The following is a 14,333-nucleotide window of genomic DNA, read 5'->3' on the forward strand; positions in this document are numbered from 1 at the left end:
ATATATTATTTAAATCTCTTTAATCTCTTAGTTAATATTCTTTAGCATAATTCTCAATAGTTAATCATAGTTATAATCAAAACCCAATTTGTTATTCGTCTTAGCATTGAATAATAGCCATATCATTGTTGCATAAGTGCATAAATCACATAGTTAACCTAAACCAATCTATGTGAGAATGAACTAGAAATAATTCTATATTACTTGCGATCACGTATGCATACGCGTTCGCGGGCTCGTAAGAGAACTCTGGATCAAGCCGAGGAAGAAGTTGTAGTGATTCGTAGGGAAGTTTTTGAGGACGAAGAGAAAGTTTTTGAATAAGAAGAGAAAGTTGAGGAACCAGCTTTAGTAGTGATGGGAGATCAAGCAGAAATTCCTAAGGCTTTGATGGACTATTCTCAGCCAAAGATCAATGATATTTAGTCGAGCCTCATCAGAACAGCCATCCCGGCTAACAATTTTGAGATCAAGTTGAGAACGATGCAGATGATACAGAACTCAGTTCAATTTGGGGGTTCTCCTACAGAAGACCCCAACATGGACATCAGGGATTTCATCGAGATCTGCGACACTTTCAAGTTCAAGGGAGTGACTGAAGATGCTATCAAGCTGCGACTCTTCCCATTTTTCACTCAGGGATAAAGCAAAGTGCTGGTTACATTCTCTACCACCAGGGTCTATCACCAAATGGGAGGATCTTGCTCAAAAGTTTCTCACTAAATTCTTTCCTATGGCGAAGACTCTTGCAATCAGGAATGCTCTTACTCAATTTGCACAGCAAACTGGAGAATCTCTGTATGAGGATTAGGATCGATATAAGGAGATGCTAAGGAAGTGGCCACACCATGGCATGCCTGATTGGATGATTATAAACTGTTTCTATAATGGTTTGGGCACTCGGTCTAGACCTATGCTCGATGTAGCGTCTGGTGGAGTCTTATGGGCCAAAATCTATTTTAAAGCTTATGAGTTGATTGAGCTTATGACAACTAATGAATACCAGAATCCTATGCAAAGAGTGTTACAAGGAAAGGTAGCAGGAATTCTGAAGGTAGATACATGTAACACCCCCAGATCCGGGGTCGGGGATCCGGGTTGTCACGGTCTTTCTTTCCACAATATCACTTCACTTAATTAATAATAAATAACCTCATGCTGTGACCCCACACTAACACACACCACAACCCGTTATAGTCTCAGAGATGAAATTGAAATAAGTACAAGTCTTTGAATCCACAATTTAAAATTATTACAACCCAAAATGATTACTTGATAATTTACAGTTAATTGCCATTATCTGCCACAAGTTATAATTATACATAATTTGATTCTCAAAAGTAGATGGTCTGAACTACAATGGATCTACCTCTGCAGCTATAGCAGCTACAACATCATCGGGAAGACGCGGGACGCTTCCCACGCGCTTGCGCTGGGTCTGCTGGAGTCTGGCCATCTCTCCTAACTGTTGTTGTGTAATGAAGAAATAAAGCAAGAGTGAGCCTTACAGCTCGCAAGATAATATGTAGTGATAACAATAATACAAGTATCTAAATGGATACTTACTAGAATCTTTATCGTGTGTAAGATAATTACTTACTAGATATAAGTAAAAACAAGGAATGAAGTTACCAATACTTCCCCACACTTATATCATTTATAAAGCTACTTGAACTATCACCGTTCAAAGTATTATAAGATTCACGAGGTCATCCCATAGATGAGACCACAAATAAAACTTGAAAATATTTGATCTTTGAAATATTTTGAAAAGAGATGAAGTTACGAGATACTTCATTCAATGGATACACCAATAAAAATGTTTGACCCTGTCAATGCTTCGGCAACCACCCATTAGTAGCCTTTCGATCGAAATGCTACGGGTAGTGTTGCAGAATTATCCAAATGGATGATGAACTCATTACGGGAGTTTACCGCGCCAGGAAGACCACTTACGATGATCAGTCGTAGTAGTACAACCCCACCATTTTCTACATGTAGAGGAGAACCTGTCGGATTTACTTGTCAACCGAACACTGAACTCCTAAGGAATGGACCGCCTTAGCGGAACTTCCAGGCCATTTGGGCCAATATAATAAGGCTGGGCCGGCGCTACTCGACCACTTACGCCACTCCTAGTTCAGATGAAATCCATGACTCTGAAACGTAAAGCTCGTTTCCCCCTTTCCCCAAGTAGAAACTTGTTGATACGGCTCCACCAAGAAGTCGTATCTAGTTGGAAAGGAAAACTCACCGATATTTCCCAGGCGATGCCTGTTAATGGATTAACTTGTTCCAAGAATTTACTTCCCGAATATTGGGTAAGTAATCAAAAACTCTTTTACCAAGACAGCAACCTTGTTGCGAATATAAAACACACCACCGAGCCGGATCCCCCATGTTTTGAGCGAGTATTTAAATCCCCTTTTTAAAAGGAAGATCTTAAATATAAAAATAGTTTTGGGATCCGCTCTCACTTTTGAAAATCATTTTAAAGACTCGAAAACACTTTAAAGAGTGTTTGGAGTAAAACTGATTTAATGAAGTAAATCAGTCCCCAGAATATTTAGAAAATGACTGAATATTATTATTTAAATAATATTCCCATAAAGAATAATCTTTATAAAAATAATTGAAGTAGAAGTATTAAAACTTATACTTGAAACGAGTATTAAATAACCAAAGATATACTTATATGAAAGTATTATCTTTATTTGAATAATCGAAAATAAGTTTGATTATTAACACCTTATTCTTTAATAAAATAAAGAATATATTTCAGCAAATAATCGGAGTCATAGATCCTCAAATGAATATTCAAATAATATTTATTAAATAATATAAACTGAGTCATAAGCCTTCGAATGAATATTCAAATAATATTCAATAATAACATAAAGAGTCATAAGCCCTCGAATGAATATTCAAATAATATTCAGATAAATAAATAAAAGGAGTCATACGCCCTCGAAAGAATATTCAAAATAATATTCAATAATAAAATAAAGTTAAAGCTATCGAATAAATCTTATTCGATTAATAGTTTTGAAAACTATGACCATATATATATATATATAAATATATATATATATATACAAAATCTACTCGGGATCCTCGACTCCCGGTTTTAGAAAATGTTTTCACCTTTGGGTCCCTATACTAAGGGTATATGCAAATTACCGTTATCCTCTAGCATAGGTATTATCAATTGAATCAACAGATATATATAGCAAGAATACGAAACAGGCATGCATATATATATACCATAGTAGCATGCTTCAATATATTGCAACATTTGCTAATTAACCAACATGCATCTATCGCAAGATAATGCAAATACATATATACATCACAACAATAGTTATAACGGGTAGAAAACTTGCCTGAGCGACTTGGGGGTGAGGAAGGCTCGGGACGAGTCTGGTAACCTATAAACAACAAGTAAGTTGGAATTAAACCAAAATCACTTGTAAATCTATACTTTAACTAACTTAGACTCTAGCGCTTGTTTTGCGCTCACCGATTCGCTTAAGTCACTCGGGTACCCTCGGCTCCACCATTTTTAATAATTTAACCTTTACGAGTTTTAAAGCGATTCCTTCGCGAATATCTTACCAACTGCCTAACACACTTACCATAAATGTTTCATACATTAATTAACCCTTTTTGGTCTTTAACCTACATTTCAAAGTAAGGCGAGGGAAAAAGTTTCGTTCGCGAAACGCCGTTACTTGAAACGGTCGTTTCTCCTAAACCGTGCATCGGAATCGAACGAACTACATATCAAAACGAAGCTCGTAACATGAGCTATCTAAACATGGCCGTGGTCATAATCTAGCAGGGGGTTCTCGGGTCCTAATGCTATGCACAAAAACAGTCCAAAGAAAATCGGACGTTACGACGGCTATGTTTACGTGATTTCCAAATTTTAAACCATACAAAACCAACCACAAACCAACCTCAAATCCAACACACAACAAACATCCATCCTTATCACATCATAACAACCCCAACCAATTCAATTTAATCATTCATACTTATGCTTAAACATAACTTTAATCATACTTAAGTTCCTTTAAATCAAAACCACAACAATTACCATTCCATTTCACTACCATTCCAAATCCCAAACTCTAAATCATAACAACAAACTACAATATCAACCCACTAATCAAAATCATCTTATAATATATAGGAATCTAGGGTTTGGAGATGGTATACCTTCCCTGAAGTGGTGGGTGGAGCTAGGAAGCCTTAAGAAGCTTTGAGAAGTCTTAAGAATGCTTGGATCTTCAAGAAAAACAAGAAAAAGTTCAAGTTAAAAACTTGAAAACACTATTCATTGTCTTCTTCTTTGATTAAATGAAGAAGATAGAGAAAGAATTAATGGCTTAAACTCATGATATAGTCCTAACTAAGCATGAAGATGATTAGGGAATTATCTTACCAATTTAGGAAGCTTGGATCTTGGATTTTGAATTTCTCTTGCCTTTTGAATAGTGAAAAGCCGTGAGCAATGAAGAACAAAGCCTTGGTTGCTTTGATTTTTGATGAAAATGATTTTACTTGGCTTGGTTGATTGGTTTTTGTGCTTGCTTTAGTCAATTACCTTCTTGCCCTTGGATTTGTGTGGTTACAAAGCCACCACACCTCCTTCCTTCCCATGTCATGCTTATGTCATCCTCATGATGTCATCCTCACTTCCTTGTCCTCTTTCTATTGGTTGGATGACATCATTCCCACTAATCCCTTTGATTAACTTCCTAATCGTTTGCCTAATGACCGCTGATCTGTTATACGGTTCGCTTAACTTTCGTTCTCGTTTATCGTTTGAAGGATCATACCCGGGATCTTATTACTTAGGTTCCCTTAACCTTTCTCAATACATTATATTCCTTTTTATGATCCTCTATTATAATCCTTTAATTTAAATCCTTTTTATCCTGTTACCTTATACTCAATTCTCTCCGTATCTTGTGGATTTCCGGGAAAAACCAAAGTGTTCGGAATTGGATTCTGACGATCTTTACATACACTTATATACTTCATAGAGTACTAATAATATCCCAGAATATCCATAACAGAACCCCTACATAGTGTGGCATGAAAAGTTTCTTCATTCAGCTAAAACACTATTCACAAGGGTTACAAAAAGTTGAAAATTTTGGGGTTATTACAGTCTCCCCTCCTTAAAAGGATTCCGTCCCGGAATCAAACAGAAAATAAATGGGGGTACTTTTCTAGCATTGTGCTCTCTAGTTCCCAAGTTGATTCTTCCACATTATGATTCTGCCATAGTACTCTGACTAGCTTGATCACTTTGTTCCGAAGCACCTGCTCCTTCTTATCCATAATCCTTACTGGCTTCTCCACGTAAGTTAGATCTGGCTGCATATCCACCTGCTCGTACTCCACTATGTGCCTGGCATCCCGATGATACCTCCTTAGCATTGACACATGGAACACATTATGAACTTGTTGCAAATTAGGGGGTAGGGCTAGCTCGTAAGCTAACTTTCCAATCCGTCTTAATATCTCAAAAGGTCCAATGTATCTTGGGCTTAGTTTTCCTTTCTTTCCGAACCTCATTAATCCCTTCCAAGGGGATACTTTCAACAGTACTAAGTCCCCTACTTCATATTCCTTGTCCTTTCGGGCTAGGTCTGCGTATTTCTTTTGTCTGTCTTGGGCTGCTACAAGTCGCCCTCTGATAAGATCCACTATATCTTTGGTCCTTTGGACCACTTCGGGTCCGAGCATCTTCCGCTCTCCTACTTCATCCCAGTATAAGGGAGATCGACACCTTCTTCCGTACAGAGCCTCATAAGGCGGCATTCCGATGCTAGCATGAAAGCTATTATTATAAGAAAACTCGACCAACGGCAAGTGATCATCCCAACTTCCTTTAAAGTCTATTGCACAGACTTTCAACATATCCTCTAGTGTCTGGATGGTCCTTTCACTCTGTCCATCCGTTTGGGGATGGTACGCGGTACTCATATTTAACTTGGTCCCCGCACATTCCTGAAAGCTCCTCCAAAATCTGGAGTTGAACCTGGGGTCTCGGTCTGAGACAATGGACGTTGGGACTCCATGTCGCGTCACTATTTCCTTAAGGTAAATGTCCACCAGTCTATCGACTGTGTATCTCTCATTGATAGGAATGAAATGAGCTGACTTTGTCAGTCGGTCTATAATTACCCAAATGGCGTCGTGATTGGCTTTCGTCCTTGGCAAGCCTACAATAAAATCCATCGCTATCTGTTCCCATTTCCATTCGGGAATCTCCAGGGGTCGCAAAAGTCCACTGGGTCTCTGGTGCTCTGCCTTTACTCTTTGGCAAGTCAAACACTTGTTTACCCATTCTGCTACGTCCCTCTTCATGTTGGGCCACCAGTAATATTCCTTCAAATCCCTATACATCTTGGTACTTCCCGGGTGAATGGAATACCTCGAACTATGGCTTTCATCCAAAATCTCATCTTTAAGTTCTTGAACATTCGGAACCCAAATTCGGTAGGAGTACCTCATTATCCCTTTATCATCTTTCTCAGTATGGATCTCCTCTCCAGTCATTGACTCTCTGCCTTCATTCATTATTTTCTCCTGGCACAATCTGATCTTTTCCAATAACTCTGGCTGCATTGAGATCTCAAAAAGCTTTTCAGTTCCGGTTCCGGTTACCTTTACTTCTATTTCCATTTTCTCAAAATCCCATATCAACTCTTCTGAAGTCGTTATCAATCTGAGTCTTTCCTTTCTACTAAGGGCATCAGCCACCACATTGGCTTTCCCTGGATGATAGAGAATCTCACAATCATAGTACTTGATTAGTTCTAACCATCTCCTCTGGCGCATGTTGAGCTCTTTCTGCGTAAATATGTACTTGAGGCTCTTATGGTCTGTGAAAATCTCGCACTTCTCTCCATACAAGTAGTGCCTCCAAATTTTTAAAGCAAATACTATTGCCGCGAGCTCAAGGTCATGAGTAGGATATCTAACCTCGTATTCCTTCAGTTGTCTCGACGCATACGCAATAACTTTACCGTGCTGCATAAGCACACATCCTAATCCTTTGTGCGACGCGTCACTATATATCACAAAATCTCCTTTTCCGTCCGGCAATGCCAATACCGGAGCCGTTATCAACCTTTCCTTTAATTCCTGAAAACTGTTCTCGCATTTCTCCGTCCATTCAAACTTCTCTGTCTTACGAGTAAGTCGTGTCAAAGGGGCTGCGATCTTCGCAAAGTCCTGTACAAATCTACGATAGTAGCCGGCCAATCCTATGAAACTCCTTACCTCTGTGGGTGTGGTTGGCCTTTTCCAATTTGAGACCGCCTCTATCTTGGAGGGGTCGACCAATACTCCTTCTTTATTGATCACATGTCCTAAAAACTGTACTTCATTCCGCCAGAATTCACACTTCGAGAATTTGGCATATAACTGCTCCTCTCTGAGTATTCCTAGAGCTATCCTCAAATGCTCTGCATGTTCTGCCTCAGTCCTTGAGTAGATCAAAATATCATCGATAAAAACTATCACACACTTGTCCAAGTACTTCTTAAATACTCTATTCATTAAATCCATGAAAGCCGCTGGGGCGTTGGTTAATCCAAAGGACATTACCAAGAACTCATAATGCCCATACCTGGTACGGAACGCTGTCTTGGAAATATCTTCGGGTTTAATCTTTAGTTGGTGATATCCAGTTCTCAGGTCAATCTTGGAAAAATAAACAGCATCCTTTAGCTGGTCGAACAGATCGTCTATTCTAGGCAATGGGTACCTGTTCTTTATGGTTAGCTTGTTCAACTCTCGATAGTCTATGCACAACCTCATGCTCCCATCTTTCTTCTTAACAAATAAAACTGGTGCTCCCCACGGAGACACACTGGGTCTTATCATACCCTTATCCAAGAGTTCCTGCAATTGGATAGCTAATTCCTTCATTTCTAACGGGGCTAACCGGTAAGGTGCTTTTGAAACTGGCGCCGTCCCTGGGGCCAACTCAATAGCAAATTCAATCACTCTATCGGGTGGTAATCTCGGAAGGTCTTGGGGGAATACATCTTCAAATTCGTTGACTACTGGAATATCTTGTAAGTTGGGCACCTCCTTCTGCGTGTCCACCACATAGGCTAGGTAAGCCTCACTTCCTTTTCGTAGCATCCTTTTGGCCTGGGCCATAGTCAAAAATTTCTGCGTCTGCCTCTTTCCTCTAAATATAACTTCTTTCTTCCCTGGGACATTTAACTTAACTTTCTTCCCTTTACAGTCTATCTGAGCATCGTTGCTAGATAGCCAGTCCATTCCCAAAATCACATCAAACTCCCCTAATTTAAAAGGAATCAGATCAACACTGAAAGATTGCTCCCCTATGCCTATCTCACAGGCGGGGTGAATCTGGTTAACAGGAATAATCTCATGATTGGCTATTTCTACTTGTAAGGGTTCTATCAAGGGTTTAGCCTTAAGTCTTAACTTACGCGCAAAGTCCCTTGATATAAAAGATTTAGTTGCTCCCGAATCAAATAAAACATTTGTACTGACTGAATTTAGAGAAAGGGTACCTGCTATCACATCTGAATCTTTCATAGCATCCTGGACTGTCATGTTGAAAGTCCTCGCAGTAGGTGGCTTATTAGAAGCAGCCCTGCTTGCTCCCGAAGCTGCTGGTTTGTTCATTGGGCATTCTCTCTTCCAATGACCTGGGCGTCCGCACTGATGACAAGTGGTGGTTGGAATGACGGCAGGGGCTGACGAAGGGCATTTGTGAGAATAGTGGCCCACTTGCCCACACTTAAAGCAGGTTACTGGCTTTCCTTTACACTCCCCATAGTGATTCCTTCCACATATGTTACAGGCTGGCAATGGGGGTCGAGACTGGTTGGAATAGGATATTCTTGACTTCTGGCCGCCCTGGCTCACACTCACACTCATTGGTCGCTTAAACCCAGTGTTCCTTCCTGGCAGGGACACTGCTCCTCGATTAAATCTAGTTGGGAAGCTCCTTCCTGCGGAACCTCCACCCATGCTCATACTTTTCCTCTTTATTCCTTTCTTCTCTCTTTCCTTCTGCATCTGTTCACTTCCGACTTCTACAATCGTTGCCTTTTGCACCAGAGTGGCATAGTCCGTAAGCTCAAGGATTGCCACCCTATTCTGAATCCATGGTTTCAGTCCCTGCTGAAACCTCCTAGCTTTCTTTTCCTCGGTGCTCACAAACTCCGGCACAAACCTTGATAACTCAGTAAATTTCGCTTCGTACTCTGCTACAGACAAGTTATTCTGCTTTAGCTCCAAGAACTTGAGCTCCATCTGGTTTTCCATAAACCTCGGGAAATACTTTCCCAGAAATAACTGACTAAATCTCTCCCAGGTTATAATAGCATCTGTCTCCATGTTTTTCTTGGCCTCCCACCAGTAGTTAGCTTCTCCTTTCAGAAGGTAGGTAGCAAATACAGTTTTCTGTGCCTCATCGATACTCAAAATCTCAAAAGATTTCTCCATCTCCTTTAACCATGCCCTTGCCTCAACTGGGTCGGCTGATCCGTGGAACTCAGGGGGCTTGAGGGACTTAAAAGCCCTGAAAGAGTTTGCCACAGCATTGTTACTTCCTTGAGGGGGTGGGTTGGGTTGACGTTCCAAATTCTGCCTTAGGAGTTGCATAAACTGGCTCATGGGATCCATGCCTGGGTTTGGTACTGGTTGCTCAACCTCGGTTTCTCCTTCTTCAGCCTCTATCTCAAATCCCTCAACATCATATGTTTCCTCTTCCTCTTCATACAGGGAGTCATCCTGTTCCACATAATCCTCATCTTCCTCTTCACTGTGTTCTTGGTTTCTATTGTCCTGATTATGGCTTCCCTGGTCCTCAGATCCAGGGTTCGCCCTAGTTCCAATCTTTCTTGGCGGCATGATTCTGATAATAATAAAAACAATCATTGGGAAAATTCAACGTTAGGTCACAATCATATACAACATTGTGCCTTGCACAGCTCTTATAATGGGGAGAACGTATATCGCAATTCTATTATTTTAAGAAAGTTCTAATACGAAGTGCAGTAATAATAATGATAAAACAGTGATCCCGTCACTATGGAACTGAACTGAAAGGAAACAAATATATACATAATGCGAGAAATACATAGTTTGATCTGGTCAAAAGTACAACAGTGCTACAGTCATCTATCCCAAAAGTGATACACAAGAGTCTATCTGTCTAGTCAGAAAAAGGGATGCTATATACAAGTCAACTATCCCGGAAAATTGGCTCTTACTAAGGCCTCGGCTAACTAGACAACTAGACTATTCCATCATCAATCCTGAATCACACACCGGAGCGGGTCAGCTCCCAAACCCTTTCCATCGCACGACGGAAGATATAGTCGGCCTGCCGCCTGGAGATCCTACCATGCCTGTCCCCCTGGAGCGCTCTGAGCCTCGCTCGGGATGTGAGCTCTATCCCCGTAAGCTCCCTCCTCAAGGATCGGGGTATAGAAGCCCTGGTCTCATAAGCTCGGGTACGCCTACCCGCCCTCTCTGCATCCAACTCCCTCCTGGCCTCATCTAGTCGGCCCTCGGCAACAGCCACTCGGGTCCTCAATACATCCTGAACATATCCATGAGCTAACGAAGACTGCCTGTGGGCAGGGTCAAGAGGTGGTGAATCCGGAGCCGCTGAGGGTGCCTCCTCGGTCTGCCTAGGCTCGGAAGTATGGGTCTCTGAGCTGTCATCATCAGGAATCCAAGATAGTGGTGGAGGGGTAGGGGCTCTGACCACCGGAAGTGTGGGTAAAGGGATACCAGCATACACTACCATAGATCCAACACGCTCCTCAGCTACTGGGACCTCATCCGGGTCCTCCTCATCTGAAACAGCAATGACCTCCGTCTCAGGCTCCTCTGAGGGGTCCTCCTCATCTGAAACAGCAATGACCTCCGTCTCAGGCTCCTCTGAGGGGTCCTCCTCATCCTCCTCCATCTCAGGCTCCTCCTGATCCTCAACATCTAGCAATGCCTCATCATGCTCACGCTCGAACATCTCTGGGTCCTCTATCTCAGGCGCCTACACATTAAACGAGCTAAGTTACTATCATGATACTTATAAGGGTTCCCATAAGGGTTTTAACTGTCAGCACTACTTTAAGTAGTCCGACCATGAACTTGGCAAGAGTTCTTATTATCTTTGTGAGTTTATTATTATATCGTCGCATCATCTCTGAGGTTTATAACGCTTAGCTCTGATACCATTTCTGTAACACCCCCAGATCCGGGGTCGGGGATCCGGGTTGTCACGGTCTTTCTTTCCACAATATCACTTCACTTAATTAATAATAAATAACCTCATGCTGTGACCCCACACTAACACACACCACAACCCGTTATAGTCTCAGAGATGAAATTGAAATAAGTACAAGTCTTTGAATCCACAATTTAAAATTATTACAACCCAAAATGATTACTTGATAATTTACAGTTAATTGCCATTATCTGCCACAAGTTATAATTATACATAATTTGATTCTCAAAAGTAGATGGTCTGAACTACAATGGATCTACCTCTGCAGCTATAGCAGCTACAACATCATCGGGAAGACGCGGGACGCTTCCCACGCGCTTGCGCTGGGTCTGCTGGAGTCTGGCCATCTCTCCTAACTGTTGTTGTGTAATGAAGAAATAAAGCAAGAGTGAGCCTTACAGCTCGCAAGATAATATGTAGTGATAACAATAATACAAGTATCTAAATGGATACTTACTAGAATCTTTATCGTGTGTAAGATAATTACTTACTAGATATAAGTAAAAACAAGGAATGAAGTTACCAATACTTCCCCACACTTATATCATTTATAAAGCTACTTGAACTATCACCGTTCAAAGTATTATAAGATTCACGAGGTCATCCCATAGATGAGACCACAAATAAAACTTGAAAATATTTGATCTTTGAAATATTTTGAAAAGAGATGAAGTTACGAGATACTTCATTCAATGGATACACCAATAAAAATGTTTGACCCTGTCAATGCTTCGGCAACCACCCATTAGTAGCCTTTCGATCGAAATGCTACGGGTAGTGTTGCAGAATTATCCAAATGGATGATGAACTCATTACGGGAGTTTACCGCGCCAGGAAGACCACTTACGATGATCAGTCGTAGTAGTACAACCCCACCATTTTCTACATGTAGAGGAGAACCTGTCGGATTTACTTGTCAACCGAACACTGAACTCCTAAGGAATGGACCGCCTTAGCGGAACTTCCAGGCCATTTGGGCCAATATAATAAGGCTGGGCCGGCGCTACTCGACCACTTACGCCACTCCTAGTTCAGATGAAATCCATGACTCTGAAACGTAAAGCTCGTTTCCCCCTTTCCCCAAGTAGAAACTTGTTGATACGGCTCCACCAAGAAGTCGTATCTAGTTGGAAAGGAAAACTCACCGATATTTCCCAGGCGATGCCTGTTAATGGATTAACTTGTTCCAAGAATTTACTTCCCGAATATTGGGTAAGTAATCAAAAACTCTTTTACCAAGACAGCAACCTTGTTGCGAATATAAAACACACCACCGAGCCGGATCCCCCATGTTTTGAGCGAGTATTTAAATCCCCTTTTTAAAAGGAAGATCTTAAATATAAAAATAGTTTTGGGATCCGCTCTCACTTTTGAAAATCATTTTAAAGACTCGAAAACACTTTAAAGAGTGTTTGGAGTAAAACTGATTTAATGAAGTAAATCAGTCCCCAGAATATTTAGAAAATGACTGAATATTATTATTTAAATAATATTCCCATAAAGAATAATCTTTATAAAAATAATTGAAGTAGAAGTATTAAAACTTATACTTGAAACGAGTATTAAATAACCAAAGATATACTTATATGAAAGTATTATCTTTATTTGAATAATCGAAAATAAGTTTGATTATTAACACCTTATTCTTTAATAAAATAAAGAATATATTTCAGCAAATAATCGGAGTCATAGATCCTCAAATGAATATTCAAATAATATTTATTAAATAATATAAACTGAGTCATAAGCCTTCGAATGAATATTCAAATAATATTCAATAATAACATAAAGAGTCATAAGCCCTCGAATGAATATTCAAATAATATTCAGATAAATAAATAAAAGGAGTCATACGCCCTCGAAAGAATATTCAAAATAATATTCAATAATAAAATAAAGTTAAAGCTATCGAATAAATCTTATTCGATTAATAGTTTTGAAAACTATGACCATATATATATATATATAAATATATATATATATATACAAAATCTACTCGGGATCCTCGACTCCCGGTTTTAGAAAATGTTTTCACCTTTGGGTCCCTATACTAAGGGTATATGCAAATTACCGTTATCCTCTAGCATAGGTATTATCAATTGAATCAACAGATATATATAGCAAGAATACGAAACAGGCATGCATATATATATACCATAGTAGCATGCTTCAATATATTGCAACATTTGCTAATTAACCAACATGCATCTATCGCAAGATAATGCAAATACATATATACATCACAACAATAGTTATAACGGGTAGAAAACTTGCCTGAGCGACTTGGGGGTGAGGAAGGCTCGGGACGAGTCTGGTAACCTATAAACAACAAGTAAGTTGGAATTAAACCAAAATCACTTGTAAATCTATACTTTAACTAACTTAGACTCTAGCGCTTGTTTTGCGCTCACCGATTCGCTTAAGTCACTCGGGTACCCTCGGCTCCACCATTTTTAATAATTTAACCTTTACGAGTTTTAAAGCGATTCCTTCGCGAATATCTTACCAACTGCCTAACACACTTACCATAAATGTTTCATACATTAATTAACCCTTTTTGGTCTTTAACCTACATTTCAAAGTAAGGCGAGGGAAAAAGTTTCGTTCGCGAAACGCCGTTACTTGAAACGGTCGTTTCTCCTAAACCGTGCATCGGAATCGAACGAACTACATATCAAAACGAAGCTCGTAACATGAGCTATCTAAACATGGCCGTGGTCATAATCTAGCAGGGGGTTCTCGGGTCCTAATGCTATGCACAAAAACAGTCCAAAGAAAATCGGACGTTACGACGGCTATGTTTACGTGATTTCCAAATTTTAAACCATACAAAACCAACCACAAACCAACCTCAAATCCAACACACAACAAACATCCATCCTTATCACATCATAACAACCCCAACCAATTCAATTTAATCATTCATACTTATGCTTAAACATAACTTTAATCATACTTAAGTTCCTTTAAATCAAAACCACAACAATTACCATTCCATTTCACTACCATTCCAAATCCCAAACTCTAA

General features: G+C 39.9%; 1 non-coding gene across 1 annotated transcript; it reads right to left on the minus strand.

Annotated features, from left to right (window-relative positions):
- Positions 1–748: 748 nt before the first annotated feature.
- Positions 749–855, minus strand: LOC141663399 (small nucleolar RNA R71). The gene has a single exon (XR_012551471.1). It is a non-coding gene; the product is annotated as a small nucleolar RNA R71 (small nucleolar RNA).
- Positions 856–14,333: the final 13,478 nt, after the last annotated feature.

This window comes from Apium graveolens, chromosome 5 (genome assembly GCF_009905375.1).
Source record: "Apium graveolens cultivar Ventura chromosome 5, ASM990537v1, whole genome shotgun sequence".
NCBI classification, from domain to species: domain Eukaryota; kingdom Viridiplantae; phylum Streptophyta; class Magnoliopsida; order Apiales; family Apiaceae; genus Apium; species Apium graveolens.